The sequence below is a fragment of the Dermacentor variabilis genome, chromosome 7 (genome assembly GCF_050947875.1).
Source record: "Dermacentor variabilis isolate Ectoservices chromosome 7, ASM5094787v1, whole genome shotgun sequence".
Taxonomy (NCBI): Eukaryota; Metazoa; Arthropoda; class Arachnida; order Ixodida; family Ixodidae; genus Dermacentor; species Dermacentor variabilis.
Window position 1 is genome coordinate 105,811,320 of NC_134574.1, and position 15,849 is coordinate 105,827,168.

Consider the following 15,849-nt stretch of genomic DNA (forward strand, 5'->3'; position numbering starts at 1 on the left):
AATATCCTGCTGAAAGGTTTCATTATCTCCTTTATATTCAGACACCTCTAGGGAAAGTGCTGTATCGTCAGCATATTGAAACAGCTTCGAACTAGTTTTCAATAGACTCCGATCAGCTACATATATGTTGAAAAGCAACGGTCTGAGCGTGCTACCCTGTGGTAGCCCATACTTTATTGGTTGAAAGTCGCCATAAACGTCACCAAGTCTTGCACACTGTACTCTATCTTTAAAGTTGTTACTAAAGGATTTGTAAAACTCATTTCAAGAACCTGAGCACTTTAACCTTTTTAACAACATATTCGGGTCTATTGTGTCAAATGCTTTGGTCAGGTCAGGTCAGGTCTACTACTACATGGTTATATGATTGCATAGTAGACGCAATGTGTTTTTGCGTGATATTAGCTATGGAAGATAGAACTGTGATTGGCCTGTAGTTTGCGCACTCGGGAGCACTTTCTTGCCCTTCTGCTTCTGTGGCTGGTAATTAAGTATGTTTTCTCTCTGCCTAATTTTGTCAAGCCGCCCACCCACGGAAGTCAAGAAACACCAATATCGCGGTTAGTAACGTCCCAGTTTCTTCTCTTTGAGGTGCCTGATTAGGTACGCCGTGCTCCTTTTCTGTGCATCATCACCGGTTTGATTCTCTCCCATGGCGGCCATCTTTCGATGCGGTTCCAATGAAGAAGGCCTTGGAAAGCAATTTTTTGTGTCTTACTTTGAAGGACCTCACGGTTTCAAAAGAAACGTGTTAGTCTTCACAATTGCATTTGTTTTGGCCCTCGCAGAGATTGTACCGCGTTGCATTAAAGCGCAAAAATCAATCATACGTGGTGAATGCACAAGCCAGAAGGACGTCACTACAAAATATTGGTAGCGTAAACAACGCTGATCAATTTTCGGCGTTCCTTAGCGATTTCCGCGCGTGGTCGGACAGCACACGTGACATACTCAAATCTAAATAAATTAACCGAAACTTGTTTTACGCTGAAAGACATCAGAAGGCACTTTTGCATGGATATATGTGCACGTACACTTTTTCATTTGAACACCTGCAAACATTTTAATCTACGCGTGCTTCATCATCAATTATTTCATTCAGCTTCACTAATGCTGCACAGAGCTGGTTATTCTGGAACATCTATTTTTTCAGTAGAAGTATCGACACAAACTTCTTTGGGCGGTGGCCTCCTCCTTCGGGGTCGGCAGCGGAGTCTCACGCCACCGCGGGCACGCTTCGTACCAAGGACAGATTGCCACGATTGAGCAAATAGACCCCCGCACAGAAAAAAAAAAAGCTGGAAACGGTAAAATAAGGGTGTATAGAAGAATGGAGCTCCGTCAAGGGAGACAAAGGAATAGCTAAGCGATCCAGTAATTCTACGGGAGAAGCAGAAGGGGCCGTGGGATGGAGGAGGAGGAGGAGGAGAGCTTTGAGGCAGTGAAGTCCGGCTTCCCTCCTTTTGTCGGTGGCGTGGGCCGCATCAGGACGACTTTGACATGCGTGGGCAGGCTTTCTCGATAACTGCGTGGACGTGGGCCGAGCCGTCGTTCTTGCCGCGTGTCCCACCGTCTCATCTTCTTTCTGTTGTTCTCTCGTACTCTGGCAGTTCACACGAGCGCTTGCACCGGTGGTCTTCGTGGGTTTCTGCGGAGGAGTTGAATAACAACCTGCGCGCGTATTCAGATTACATTTTTTTCCTGAAGCTGTGGCGTGCAGCTCGGTGACGAAATGTGTGATAAGTTAGTTAATGAATTCAATGCAATGATAATTTTAGAACGCTTATTCTTGGAACCACAACAAAAAAGCCACTGACATAGTCTGCTGACGCGTCTAAGACTCAGCCGAGAAACTGAAGCCGAGAAACGACGACTGAAGCCGAGGACACGGCTTCAGTCGTCGTGAGTGTGTGTGTGTGTGTGTATGTGTGTGTGTGTGTGTGTGGATGCTGTCAGTGCATCCGCAATACCATCGTCTATGAATTTCGCCATTAACAATACCTCGAGAAAATCTTCCATATGTGTCTGAAATTTTCATTACAATGTTATTCCAAAGAGTGCGCGTCCTACAAGAGTTGTAAGATGCAAAATTCAGAATGATGACGACGGTGATGGCGCTGAACACACTAAGGTCAACTGGCCAAGATTCCAGTGGCTTTCATAACTATCTTTGAGGAATTACCGAAAAATAATTTCAAATAAGCATGTTTCACGCACATTTTTGAGTGATTGAGAAGCCAAGTTTACCCATGCGATGTATAACAAACCCCGTACAGTAAATGGCGATGCCTACAAATGTCCTGGCTTTTTACGCGAGAAGCGCACAGCCTCCTGAAATGTTTATCTTTACTGACCACAAGGTTTTCAGTTTTATTGGCATGCAATTTACATGTTTATGCACAAAAACGATCACAGGCAATGCTGATATGAACCTACCAATTTACACGGATGCACATTGTGAGACAGGTAAACAGTGTTGTCACGAGGATGTAGGCGCTGTATGACGGTTATTGAGGCAAGCCTGGTGATGGCAGGTACACGCACAGGGAAGTCTCACACATATGTGTACCCAAATTTAAGCATTGCGTGCTTCATGTTCCAGAGTGGTACATAGTCAATCTTGTGGATTTGTCAAGGATGGGCAGACGCTGAGTGTAAAGAACCAAATTGCTAAATAAAAAAACAAGTAAATTGGATAATGAGACGAATATAATCCGCTATCGTATTTAGATTCGGTGTGCTTTAGGCATAACTGTAAGTCGTCTTTTTTGTGTTCAGTTATTACCTAGGAAGTCTTTTAAGACTCAGAACCGAGAACTGTACACCTACGCTCTTAACACGATAGCGTTATGGGTCCCGTGTTGCCGAAAATACGGCGTCGGCGTCGATGCGGGCGCCAATGCCGGTGTCAGCGTGGTTGTCCGTGAGCAAGAATTTCCGGATATATTTACTTATATGTATAAGCCACAACTTGCTGTATGGCATGTGGTTGGTACGGGTGATATTGCCACATCATGCCATCACTAAAGTTGCTCATACCTTGTCTTACATTATCGATTAAGCTATTCCTGGGAATTTTGAGAATGACAGTCTACAAACAAATGTCATAAAAAAAGCGTCGCACTTTCGCCCGAAACGCAAAGCAGCGATTGCGATACCATCTCAGCAGACAGCTGTACGAGGTAAAGATAGTAGTTTTTTCAGTCGTATAAACATTGAAACATTCGCATACTAACTAAATAAAGAAGCATGGCGTCATTGCGCGTAGACAAAGATGAACACATCACACTCGACGACCGCATACACTCGCTGTCAAAACGCTAGCCTGGCGAAGCCTGGCGAAGCGTGGCAGCAGCAGTGAGAGAAGTGTGCTGTCTATCGCTTCAACGCAAACTGAGCAGCGAGAACACACCACGGGCACAAATGTATGAGCCGTCCGCAGATCGCTTTCAAGGAGGAGAGCGCAACCGCGCGCTGCTGCGAAATGTTCGCTGCTGGTGCCGGAGTAGAACCCCGCCCCCTCTCCCACCTGCACGGCCTCGCCGCTTTCCTCCCTCGCGCGAGTGAGATTGGGACGCTATCGTCGGTTCCCTTTGCGTGCGGTCACGATATACGCAGTTGGTGCCGAAGAACAACGCCGCCCCCCCTCCTTCGCACCCTCCCATCCCTCCACGGCATTTCGCGCTACGGCAGACGGCGCGTTTCCTCGCAGCTTCCCTCGCTTGCGCGCGCGAGATTCAGCCACGACCGTCGGCTCCTCACACGCGCTTTTACTCGCTCCTATATGCTGCATGCGGCGGCGCTTTTATCGCCCTTGGGTTTTATACAGAACATCACGGCGAAAGCGACACCGACGGCGATTGCTAGAAAGTCTGCAGAGACGTGGAGTGCATTCCGCTGCAAAAACGATGAAGCTAGTTCCGCGCCCACTGTCCCTCTCCATACAGTCAACTGTGCCTGAGTGAGGGGCGGAATACCGTAAAGCTATTCTAAACGTTTCTTTTCCAATCCTGCAATCATCACCGCGCGATCGGTGAAACATTTCTTGACCTCCCGCGCTTCGCCTTTCTGTCAGACAACGCCATGAAAACCGCGATAGCTCCCCATCTGATATGACGTGTACACACTGATTATGTATGATTAAACCGAACACAAGAAAAATAATTATTCTTGATTCGACGCCTTTTCGCCGTTAGGCCTCGGCTATCGGTCAAAAGCTTTAGGGCTGCACCCACTTCAAAACTCACAGCGGGTAAGTGATGTGTACGCGTTAAAGATGCATTAATATGCCAAACAAAACTGAATTTTTTTTTCAGAATAGCCGCAGGCTGCCCCTTTCCGAAAGGAATAAAAGCTGCCGCCGATAGCTCAGGCATTGGCTACCCGCAGCTGTGGGAGAACATGCGTTTATTTGCGTACAATAAATCTTTTTTGCGTGGCCCTGTAACGTTTTAGAGCACTTTCAGCACGTTTACGACGTCGCTCTACCAACTATTCTTTATTGAGGAGCTGTTTTAGCAGCATTATTAACCTTCCATTGGATGCCACCGCAATTTCCGACCAACCACTGCAAGCAAAGTGAGGGAAAGCGGACCAATCGCAGACGCCAGCACCACCTTCTTCATCCGCTTATCGATTCTCAGTGCACATGGCTCAGCCCCATCGAATCCCTCTCCACTTGAGCGTGCTCCTTCCCTCTTCTCAGCCAATAAGACAAGACAAGGCGATCAGTGTAGGCAATGTTATTCGTTTTTAACGCAAACAAACGTGACCTCCTATAAATGAGGAGAGCGTGAGGTGAACAGGAGATTGGAATAAAACCTTACTGGAATTGTTTTACGCTATGGGTCCTCAGGGAAGCCTTGCTAATTCCGCTGCTGGCATGAACACTGCACGCACAGGTGTTAGCGTTTCCGCTGAAAAGTTGTCTAAATGTGAAACCTGCTGCATACCCTGGTCTGAGCTGAAGAGATAGTAAACGTCAGGCCTATATATTAAAACCTTAAAATGGTTGCGCAGATCGGCGCCAACTGTTTTCCGTTCATTTTATCTATGCCACCATCGAGGTGCCACGCCGGTAACGCCACCGCCGTAGTTCCTCGTCGCGCCAGCGTTGTGAGATGCCTGGTATCTGCTAGGGCACTGTTCCTGTTGCACAGAAGCAGTTGGCTTGCGGGCTGCGTCGGGAACTGTCACTTCCGCGTATTGTTTGAACAGCGTGGGAGGAGATCGAACGCAACGCTAAAACTTATCATGACTTTCAATATTGCGTCTTTTGGTGAAATGGCTAATTTATCCTAACACACTTGCGCAATGGTAAGCCATTTTACACGACAGTTGTTCTGGGAGATCTGTTGGATGCGTGTAATAACTTTTGAATGTAACCGTATTAAGAGAAAGCTTTAGGTTAGGTCCTCCTATCGAAATACATGTACAGGGTGCATTTGTTTTTCTCGGCAGCCACTGCGCCAAATTGGGCGACATTTGTTGTATTTAAAAGAAAAGCTTAGAATACCGTGACTGTTGGTTTTCAATTTTTGATTTAGAATGTGATCTTTTATTAAAAAATGACGGAAATTGAAAATTTTCAGAAAACTAAACTATCAAGTTTACAACTATGTAACTCAGCAATAAAAGATCACATCACAATTATGCGCATTGTACCTAATAGTACATCTAAAGCGGACAAAATTGACACGTTACACATAAATCTAAAAAAAATTGTACCATGGCAATACAGCTTTTGCGGAACCCTTGTACACAACGTAGCAAATTCGCGTATGATATAAAATGACATATCAAATTTGTACCCTTGCAGTGACCTAGTGGATACCGTTTACAATACTGCGATGTCTGTGATTGATGCAAGACTATTAAATTATAAACTTCGTATTCTTTTTTTTTCAAACTTTCGAATTTTGAAAACCTTTTTAACAAATTTCGGGCCCCGAATCAAAATTATTTTCTGTCTTTACAGGAAACTATTGCGCCCATATAAACCAGTGCACAATGTGGCGCGGTGTGGTGTGGTGCTCTGGGCCGTTGCGAACATGCACTACACCCATTTTAAGGTTTTGACTAGCATCATCTCCAATCCACACATGCTTTGCATGTTGTCATTTCATGCTTACATCTACTCTCCATTACGGGAGAATAAGCATCTTTTTTAGTTTCTGATTCTGGGCTGTTACAGTACCGTGTATAATCCAAAGTAAATAGCATGAAAACGGCGCGACACAGTTTTCCTTCATCCACATATTTCTAATTCCTCATGATATGTGAACATGGAGCGGAAAATAAAATGTCTAGACGGTGTCTTTTAGCAGTAGATCCACCTATGCCCAAATTTCTTTTCTTCAAACCAAAGAAATATAGTAAATGAACGGACGCACTTCAACAAACACTCGACTTGAGACGCTGTTTTGTTACAGTCTTCGATATTACCGATGCATCAGAACAATAAAATAAAAAGGAACATACCAGCACTGCAACCTTGAGGTGCGGCTCTCGTCTAAGCTAAATATAGGCAAAGTGTATTCGGCAGGCAGATGCTTTTAGCTTATTTATTGGTTTCGACGTACAAGACTCAATTTCCTCACTTCTGTCTTTCTCATTCCGAGCCTTGCTTTTATTGCAATGTAGGGCTTCGCTGCTTATTTTTGTATTACGTGTCTCACATAGTGGGGTATTACCAGTTCCCTGCGAGGCATTCCGCAGATATTCTTCCTGTTTTCTTTCCTTGAAGTCGCAATGTAACTAGAAAATTGGGAAATTTTCGAGACCTTACCGAAGGAGAAACAGAATATCAGTAAGAGCACTGCAGGGGCGTCGAATATATACGCGTCTTGGAAAAACTCTTTTTGCGCTGACAGTAGTCAAAAGCAGGCGCGCTACATGCTCCTCAAATAGTCTCACTTGTTTTTTATCCCGGTTTATCGAAGGAAGCGTCCTCCGGCATTTACCCGAGTACATTTTTCAAGACGGTCTTTATTTGTTCTGTACCTTCTACAAAAGGAAAAGAAATATTTAGTTCCAGGGACAGAACTCTAAATGTCCGTTGTCCGCATTCTCTAAAAGCAGCAGCGACACCGAAATTTTGGTACCGTATATTGTAGGGATCCTTTTTGCTAATATTTTTGTCTTGTTCTCCCACTTGGCTGGTTGAGCACAGCGCCCAGCTATCGCTGGTGTTGCCCGCTCTGGTGAAATAACAGAATGAAAGAAACGCATCCTAACAAAATACCAAGACTGAAGATACTAAGACACAATCGCATAGAGTTATGGATTGCGTTTGCCAACAGGAGCCTGCTTCGTTCTTGAGGTGCCTACCGAAGCGATAAAGTCCAAGAAGTGATGACATCAGAGTTTGTAGTTTAGACAACCGCTCAAGCAATAAAGCATTATGAATATAGATAGTGGCACCACCTGCAGGGAACTATGGTACTACCTTACATGTAATGTCAGCACTGTCCGATTCACAGAGATCGGAATGCAGGGAGGTGACGTAGCTATTAGGTCAACTCGTCTGATTAGGCGCTATCCGTTCAAATTGAAGAGGAGGAGCGGAATCTTTGGCAGACATTTTCTACGCACCCAAGTGAAACAGTCACACACAGAAAATGATGATGGAATAATAGGCGAAGAGTCTAACGACCAAGCTCGATTAATTATTTGTGTCCCTCTAATAGCGCAATATTACTGTCCCTTAATAGTGTCCCTTTAATAGTGACCCTTTAATAGCTCAACCATACACCATAGTGTCCTTCACTGGCTGCCTGCAACCACAGACGATTCTCCAAGGTAAGCGGTATCTGTACCTGGCGAATGGAGGTTCGCGAAATTGTTCTTGAAGTGGTGATTTACGATCATGAGCACAGCAGTCGAGGGGATTACCATTTTTACGCCCGGAAATAACTGCAACTAAGAATAAACCAGAACAGAGAGTTTTACATAAGATACACAAATTGTCATTGAATGACGAATCATTAAACGATGCGTTAATTAGTTGAGTCTTTTATACCATTTATTAAACCATCCAGCCTGCAAACTACACTCACACTTTGGCAATGCCATAAGCAGGCTAAAGTCAGGCAAAGTGGAAGTGATTGGCAGGCATGGTCGAGATGCTAAATTATTAGTCGGTGCCACATAACATGAGATCCATTTGGACAAACTGCGTCGCGACGAATATCTTCTATTCGCCTGCGTCTACTTCAATTGCGCCACTGCGCCACCTAGGGTTCTTTTTTTTTGTGACATAGCTAATTGAAATAGCGACGTTCAACTATAGATTTCTAAGGCATAGATGTTCTCAGTAGGCCCACACGACGATCCGTTAACGAAAATAAACTAACGTGCAGGAGTCACTCGAGGCAAAGCAAGAGAGGAAAAGACAAGTGGTTCGCTTTTGTATTTTCATGACACGTCATCTGCTACAAGACGTCATTTCTCTCTTGTAACGGCACGCTTTCCGTCGAAGTTTCGTGGTGCCTGATCGCTTCTTCCTGTGTAGCAAGCGGGACATTGCGGGTTTCACTCGAAACAGCTGAGTGGTATGCGGATGGAGCGCAAGTGCGACAGATTCAGCCGTCGACATACAAGAAGAGCTTTAGAAGCAGGCCGTCGGACGCGTCTAGGGGAAGAGTGATTTAATTTCCATGTTTGCCACGATATGGCAACACTGAATTGAACATTGTTCACAAGGCTCAACAATTGCTCGTCTCAGCTAGGAAGAACTGACCTAGGGGATCTGGAAGAAATAAAATGGAGAAGTGGCAACATGTCGAGAAAGAGTTTCGAGACGAGGTGGCAATGATATATGGTTATGCTATTTTTTTCGGGATACTTTCTTCCCATGGTTCTCATTCATATTACTTCAAAGGAGAAAAAAAATCGCGAGTCTTTTGGACAGTTCACGCACGACGATATCAGAATTCTAGAAATCTCCAGATGCTATGGCGCAGATGAGATGAGCGTGAGAACGGGAGCCTTTTTCTCGTGAGCTAACAGAGGGATTACCAGTCCTCGACTTGAAATTATAGAACCGTAAGATCCACTTCTTTCGATTCCTTTCTGCGCAAGGTACTGGCAACTGAAGATAACCGGAGCGAGAGAAGTACGTGAGGACGGTCACGTTCCAGACTCTCGATGGGTGCGTCGAGCCGCCAAATTTCGTTGGGTTCATAGCTTCACGCTGGCTTATACCGCCAGGCCGGAAAGGCCAGGGCTGCGCCACGTCCAGGCGACCATTCTGTCTTGATTCTCTTATCTCCATTGATTGACGATACCACTTTCCTCGCGGGGACGAGCTTCCGCCCTCTCATCGACAGTGGCATGCTCGCTGTTTGTGTTTATATTTACATGTTAGAGCTGAGATGAGAGCCATTAATTACCTGTGTTGGTTTTGTTTTCTAGCGCCGTTCAATTTTGTTTCTTCCAACACATAGGTCAGTTTCTCGTTTTTTAATCGATTGCAACTTGCTCCAATATCGTGCTCTCATATATTAGGCTAATGAGTCCCCGTCATAGGGCTTTAATTTCTATAGTGCTCTAGATACAAGACCTGTCTCTCAGAAAAACATTTTTCTCCGTAATAAAGGTATAATTTTTTTAGCAGGTAATAAGGTACCACAATATAAAAATGTGAGATCTGTAGCAAAAAAAAATTAAGCTAATATTCGACTGAGGCGAAACTACCAGTTCTTAAATAGCAATATATTCGACCTAATTGTTGTACTGAGAAAGAAGATAAGGAGTCCCTGCATGACGCAGTGTAAAAACTAAACAAGAAACCAGTATTCCGACCGATTAATGCTTGCCTCGAAACTGTCACATTAATCAACGTTACGTGAAACGCCCGTGATAACAATGTGACAGATTCTTGGGCTCAAGAATAGCCGGCCAAGCACGCCAAGCTAACCTTGACGACTGCACCTCCACCACGACTACAACACCTTGAAGAAATATTACACGCTTCTGCTACTGAACATGCCTATTGGGTGTGTGTTTACTGTAAAATATTGCAAAATAAATTTGGAATAAAAAAGGCGGGCCAGCGAGCGTCTTGGTTGGTGTACAGCTAATTATGCAAACTTGTCTAAGAAAACAACGCTTCTCAAAGACAACGACCATCTCACATATAGCTTACGAATAGTAAATCTTACTTTGCGCATCGTTTTATTCGGGACTACACTATTCTCACGACTTTTTACATTTTTTTTTCCTACCACAGCAACGTAAATGCGGTTGCCAGGCTGCTCACACTACGGTAAGGGTTATGGACGCCTTGCTCGCTGCACCAACTTCCAATACATGACTTAAATTATTGAGCTATAAGAACTGAGAAGTACTCAGTTACGCTTACAGACAAACAACTCTTTTTTTTTTAATTCTTCAAAGGTTAGGAGAACTCTTAGTTATAAACATGACCGCATCATGAGGCATCATGAGTAAAGATCAGCGTTGGCATGAACGCGTTCTTTAGTTGGATTTTTCTGATTACAGAAATGGACGTGGTCGTTCTATCAGTTCAGTTACAGCACGAGAAAAATAAAACATAGAGCACAGAAGATTCCAAATGAGAATATTTTGGCTTCGCTGATTACGCTAACCGATCGGTAGAAGGTATAGCGTCGACGTCCTTGCTTAATTGTCTCGTCACCGTAACTTAAAATATGGGATTTCCGTAGGACGCGCTTTTAATAGTCTTGGCGGGCAATAAGCTTAAAATTCTGATAATTTCGCTTATCAGAGTAAATTATTATTAGTTTTTTGCGTTTGCATTCCAATAGAAAACGGCCTTATGGGCTATTCTAGAAGCAAAGAGTATACCGTAATGCAGGAGATATGCCGATTCACGATACCGCTAGCTTAAATGAGCAGTGGTCTCTGAGATAACGGATCCCGTCACGATTTGACGGAGGAATTTCGGACTATCGTGGCTGCATGTAGGTAGCACCACTGTTTAGTGAGATTTTCTCTAAATAGTTCAAGTACCTGAAAAATTAGGCAACCCGTACTGGTTTTGGCAGAACAAAACGCTGTCTGCACGCAGGCCTGTCGGTTTGTCGATTCCGCTTTAGAAACACAACCTTGCCGACTCCCAATTTCTAATCTAACGGTTCTTAATGCAGCTGCGATCGACTAGCATTCATTATACACCACGGTGTTTTTTTATGCTGACTTTGACCATTTATTCGCTTTTTCAACTGGTGCTTTAGTGCTAAAGGAGGACTGATGAGCTCAACATTGCACTAGGCATTCGTAAGTCATTGAAGCCAGCCGAATTTGATTTCTATTTCCTACCTTTAATCTTTCACCGAGCTCTTTCAACGCTGCTCCACTGGCGCCTTAATTACATGGGCGCATTTAAGCATGGCGGCTTCTTTGCGAAATCTGTACTGTAGGATTACAGAATACAGAAGCCACTACTTATTCCTTTCCGCATCAATTTATCACTAAGACGCTCGCTCCACCTAGAGGCGTAACTATTTCTTTCTATAGTTGCATTCCCATATTCCCCACCTACGCATGTCATTAGCGGAGGCTACGCGCCAGCCAGTAAAGTGTGCTAAATATTGATCCGAGCCAAAAGAAAACGTTCCGCACCAGGTCAATTAGAGCGAAAGTTAAGAGCATCGTTCTTAGTGCTCGCATCGTGGAGAGAAAGGCCCTAAGCCGCTTTCCACGCTCACATTCCGCTAATTCTACTTCAGCTAAACAAACTGGAATCTCGCAATCCGCTTACTGATTCGCCCTCCACCCTCTCTGTCTCTCTAACCGATTCCTGGAAAAAGAAAGATGGCCAAGAAGCAAGTGCTCCGGACTGATCCCTTTTCGCTCTACACATCATCGCAGCTTTTGCGAGCGTCTTGTTAGTTGCAAAGGAAGTCAAAAATTGAAGTTTCACTACGTGTACCATCTCTGAGAACGTAGCTTTTCGCCTCGGCTTTCAACGGAAATGGTGGGAGGGATGCTGCCACCAGCGTTTCTCCATTTCTCTTGGACCCTTGAAGTCAATAGACAGTTAGTATAAAGGGCCGCTACTTCTTCAAGGATTATGTCTTCTCCATCTTTGATTAAATATCAATCCATTTTGCAGCAATCCATTCTGAGGGCCTAATCGTGGTGTTGAAGTCCCTTTTGAAGTCCTTTTGGCAATTCAAGTCCTTTTGGCAATTCTAGAAACAGGCGAGTAACTGGGCGGGAGTTGCTTCTCAGTCCTCCTCTACCCCCTCCCAATCTTCCCCCATGAAACTCGAGCTGCGGAAAGAGCTAGAAGTTCTGAGGAGACAAAACGCGCAGCTAGCTAGCAAAATTCATGCACTGGAAAATGCTAGGGCAGACACTCCGATTCCGGGAGGGTTCGTGGATGACCAGGAGTACCCCACATCTGTGTGCTCGGGCAGCACCATAACGTCGGCATGCGCGTCCCCTACTAAAAACCTAGGAACCCGGGTTACCGCCCTGGACCAGCAAATGCAGGCATTAACAGCCGCCGGAGGCCGTTGTGATGATGCCCCCTGACGCGCCACTGCGGCAAAACTTTATTTTGGCAGGTATGCTACCCGCCTGCGTGCCTCTTTGAACGATATATTTTCCTTAACATTGATTGTGACTATTTCTTTTTATTTTTTCCATGATCGACAGGACCGCGAGTACGCGGCGTGTTCGCCATCACAGTTCACGCAGTGTGGAGCATTCTCGCACTTGTCAGATGGGTGTTCTTGGGCACTACATTTTGCGCAAGTCTGGCGGCCTCGGCAGTTCTGTGAACTGTGGCGAAATCTTTGACACTTAAAACATCAGAGAGGATTGGGGATGTACGGTCTGACTTGGATCTTTATGTAGCCGGCCTCAATGGTCTCAGGTAGCATACTTGATGCAAAAGTTAGAATTAAGTGCTTTGTCTCAATCTCCTTGCCATCGCGCCTGATCTTTATTCTCTTGACATTGGTCACATTTTGATCGCTCCAGCCCTCCGGTAGTTCGGCTTCAGTCAGTTCCATGAGATCGGCATCGGAAACGACTCCGCGGGTGGTGTTCATTGTGCGGTGTGGTGTGACCGTCACTAGAAGATTTCCAAAGGATACTAGATTAGAGGGTTTCTCGTACTGTGTCTTATCACGCAGTTCTAAGAGGAGGTCGCCTCTTGCAAACTTAGAGACTTTATAACCTGGGCCAAAAGCTTCACTAAGTGTCTTCGCAACAAGAAAAGGTGAGACCATTCTCGCTGCCTTTTCTTTTTTCTCTGAATGTACAACATGAAATCTTGGAAAATTTTCAATGTTTCGGCCAAAAAACTTGAAAACTTCTTCGGTGCGCCTTCGTTTATGAGGGCGATCAGGAAGTGTTGGAAAAGAACTTGCCGTAGATATATGTGAAAATTCGGCAGCGCCGCCAGCCACCCACCATGGAGCTCAACAAGGGGACGCTGCAGGACCGTGAAAGGACGGCCAGCATGCGGCAGCTGTACGACACTACTATAACCAAATCTGTTATAACCAAGGTTGGCTATACCACACAAGGTTAACCCTTGCCGCCGAGGAGAATGAAGTAAACGGAAGAGAGGAGAAGACAGGAAATGTCAAAAAGTAAGAGATAAAGACGAAGATTCGAGAGGAAGACAGGAAGAGGCGACTGCCGATTTCCCCCGGGTGGGTCAGTCCCGGGGTGCCGTCCACGTGAAGCCGAGGCCAAAGGGGTGTGTTGCCGCCGCCGAGGGGCCGTAAAGGTCCAAACACCCGCCATTGGCTCAACCCCTAGGATCCTCTTTTCCCCGTACACGGCTAAGCCGCGCACGGCTACACGCAGGAGGGGCCAACCCTCGTGTGCTCGGGTACGTGGTGTCGCAACACACCAAACGCCTGCTGACGCAGACGCCCCTGCGGGGACTATTAATTTTTACAGTTCCTATGTCTAATTCAGACGCGCTTGCTGTAGGACTCTTTATCTGGTGCGTTTATTTATGCATTGAGACAATAAATGGTGCACAAGGACTTGGGACTGCAAAGGCAAATCTGTAATGCATGTATGCTGAAAATAAACAGTTAACTTGCAACTCGAATGCCGTTTCATATCATTTTGACCTATAGATAAAACACCATTTCACCTGCCGCGATTTCGGCCACGTCATGGCGGGGGGATGCTTTGCGCGATCATGACTTCACTATAGAAAGTCATGTCTCGCAAATGTTACTTCGGACGGAGCCCAACCGTCCTCAATGCATGCACCTCCGTGCAACTCGGTTCGCGACAAGTGCGTCACTTAGTAAACGGACGAACGAACGCACGATGAAGTGTTATTCGTGATAAGTGATCAACCTGGAAAAAATTACTGAAGCCTACAGTGGTCTTGTTTGAGACTGAGTCAAGCATTGTTATCGCGCTGCCGCTTCGCGCACGAATGCTAAAAAACTTATTTTATTTTCTTGTGTACGCAGAGTCCCGACTCGATGATCGGCCGCGGTATTTCTGTCGACGTTGAGACACGAGAAACATCATAGCACCAGCGCCCACCTCTGAGCCTTAGCGCACGCTTAGATTGGCAAGCACGCACGTTGGCGGCACTGTGGCTTGTAATACACTTTCAAACCTTCAGAGCAATGATCTCCGTCAGCCTTTGTATGTCATAGCTGATACGCGCCGCAAATTCTCATGGTAAGGGCGGCGCGGATTCTTTAGGCTGAGGGCTTGCTGGAAGTCAAGATGTTGTCATTCCATCGTAAACGTGTTATTTACAACAATTCGCAACAAGATCTTGCGACACACCCTTGACAAGTGTTGCGTACCTAATTGTAGCGCACGCGATACATTGGCAGTCGTCAACGCACATCGTTAACACTCCTTCTGGCGCTTTCTTTAAGAAATAGTTATCAACAAATGGAAAGAAAAGCTGCCGTTACTGAATTTGTACAACTATTCGACTAGGGACTAGGGATTCTATGCTGTACACGAAGTCACGTGGAGCTGGAAAGCCAACGTGAACGCCTAAAGAGCACTGCCTTGCTATGCGTGCATTCACTCTGCGAAAGGTCGTCTGCTGCGCTCGAGCATCGTAGGCGGCGCCACGGTCGAGGAGGGAGCGTGAAAGAGAGGAGAAACGAGGAGGAGTGAAGGCGGAGGAGGAGAGTGTCACTACTTTACGAATTTTAAGGGGTTTTACTCACACCAACACAACGTGATAATACTGCGGTAGCGCCGCATTCCACTTAACAAGTGAATTTAGCCTCCGAGATTCGCATTTGCTTCTAGGGCGTGCAGTTTGCAAAAGCACGGCCTTCGATATTAAATTTTGTTACTGAGGGAAAGTCGTGGCTAGAAGGAAGGCTGGTATTTAAACACAACTTATTCAGTTTAAAGTGACTTGGTGTGCTGGCTTGTTTTTAAGCATATACAGAGATTTTAGACGAACTATGCGCGAACTTTTGCCGGCGGACACGAGCCAATCAGCGCGCAACATGTGCAGCTCCGTTTGCATGGGATGGCGACCATTTGCGGGCAGCCGCGATAGCGGTGAGATCCACCGATCAGAAATTCGGGATCACCACACATATGCATGCTTCTTATGGCGCCTACTGGCGTGTTTTTGAGAATGTGAGGCCTTAGCTTGAATAGGTGGAACAATATTTCCTCGTAGCGTAAGGAATAAAGGCGACAAAACGTGGCGATGGCTGGCCTGCAGCGGCAGCTAGAGCTTCGGCCAAAGTTAAACAGCCGTACTGCTTGCATGCTCGAGTAATCAAACAGATACGCCCATACGCCGCACACAACTTTCATACTCAGCCAATTGAGAATTATAAATTATTCAGTTGTACCCCCAAGCAAGCATTTACGGGATCCGCGCTGATG